Here is a 1,985-nt window from a genome sequence, read left to right as displayed (position 1 = left end):
CCCAAACCTCCACAACCTGGCTCCATCCCTCGCTGTACCCAGTAAGGCAAGCCCAGAGCACAGGATTTACCTCATGGCTGAGGTCCCCCACCAAATCCACATAAGAGAAGGCAGCATCCTCCCATTATTAGGTGGTTAGCTTATTCAGAGATGGAGACAGGCCTTTTGCCTTTGCTGCTCAAACCCTTGCTGGGAGCGTGCCCAGACAGACTGCAGGGCAGCTCTAGCTCTTCCAGCCCAACATTTGCTGTGCGCAGGAGGCAGGGAGAACTCAGCCCTGCACCTTGAACACCCGCCTGGTCTGAAGGGAGGGCTCAGTCCCAGCTCCTGCTCCAGCAAAGGGACTTCATACTAAGTCTGTACATTTGAATGAGAAGCACGGAGAGCAGCCTTCCTGCCCCCGTCATAGCCTGTTGCCTGGTACTTACTGCGTGCTCCTACCCTGTGTGTTTCAACCCCCTCTAGTGAAAAAGAGGATCTCGAGGAAGACATCAGAGCAAGCAGTATGTAAGCATCTTCACCTGGTAGGGCTTTTGGCTGGCACAGGGAGCAGGGGGTAGGTGTCTCAGTGGTCTGACACGGTGGAAGATGTGGACAGAGAGATCTGTGAGCAGCTAACTTGTTTGGAAATGGTTTCCTGGTTGTTTGCTCTTGAGATGACTCTGTTGGCTTAACTAGAGGGGTCGCTGCCTTCTGAGCAGGAGGGGAGGATCATCAGTGCAGCCTGCATCCTCTGGGTGACAAGAAGGAACAATACTTCAACAGACATCTTTCCCTTCTCTCTTAATAGTGTAAGATTATCAGGGCAGCTGTGCCTTATAGTTTCCGGTCTAAACCCATGCCACATTTATTTTGAAAGCTTTCCTGTGTCAAATGCTTGTGGTCTGCCTGTAAAACCGTGTGCTTCCTGAGATCCTTGCTCGTAACAGTCCTCTGCACTTTCTTTTCTTGGTGGTTGATGCTCTCCGGTTTTGCTTCTAGGTTTGCTTTCGCTCTCTCCCCCTGCTTTCTGCATTCCCTCATTGGTAGCCTTATGTTTGCTTGAACCCTCCCAGCTGTTAGTATGACTGATGTCTGAGCAGCACGCGGTTTCATGTGTGACTTTGGCACGCAGTCAGCCGAGGGCCATATGCCTGCAGCACTGTGTGATTGAAGCTCTTTGTAAGTTCACTACTCCATAGCAGGCTGGAAAAGAAAGCAAGCTTTAATATAAGACCATAGAGAAAACATTGCGCTCAGATATTTTTTTTTCTTTTCCTCAGGTTCAACCTGTCCACTATTTCTTCCAGCCTGCATGTGAAGAAAAGCCCTCCGTGCCGGTGTATACAGCGGCTCTTTCAAACAGATTTAAGTTAGTACAGAGGAGGTCTGTGGGTTCTCCTTATGTCTGGGCCTGGTTCTGCCACCTCAGGTGACAGCACAGTGGGTGCATAGCTAAGCAGCATCCATGGACTTACTCTGTGTAAATAAGGATGGTAGAAGGATGGAGGCATAGTAGGCAGTAACTGTGCCATTAAAGGTTGAGTGGGAAACATATCCATAGGGATACACAGCTTTGTACTGTAGTCAGATGTGTGAAGAGGGAAAAGTACGGATGGAGAATGTAGGATTTGGGTAATTTTTTTTTCCCCAGATATCACAGAACCACAGAATCGTATAGGTTGGAAAAGACCTTTAAGATCATCGAGTCCAACCGTAAAATATGGTTTCTTAAGAACAGTTGTTTGAAAACCTTTAGATTGAACAAATCAAAACAAAACAAGGAAATAATATTTTTTTAATTGCACCTAATTGATAATCTGGCTGCTTTGGAGAAAAATAAGTCTTACTGTGAAAATATCTATTTTGGTCAGAATAAACATTTTCCACTGGAGTAAGGACAGATGGAACGTTTTGATCCGTTCCTGCAGCAGTGTCTCACTCCTGACTGCATGTAGTTAGTTTGGAAGAATAAGCTTCTTTAAGGGTTCAGACTATTAAAACCA

Source organism: Ciconia boyciana, chromosome 10, assembly GCF_034638445.1.
Source record: "Ciconia boyciana chromosome 10, ASM3463844v1, whole genome shotgun sequence".
In the NCBI taxonomy this organism is placed as follows: domain Eukaryota; kingdom Metazoa; phylum Chordata; class Aves; order Ciconiiformes; family Ciconiidae; genus Ciconia; species Ciconia boyciana.
This window is presented reverse-complemented; position numbering follows the sequence as displayed.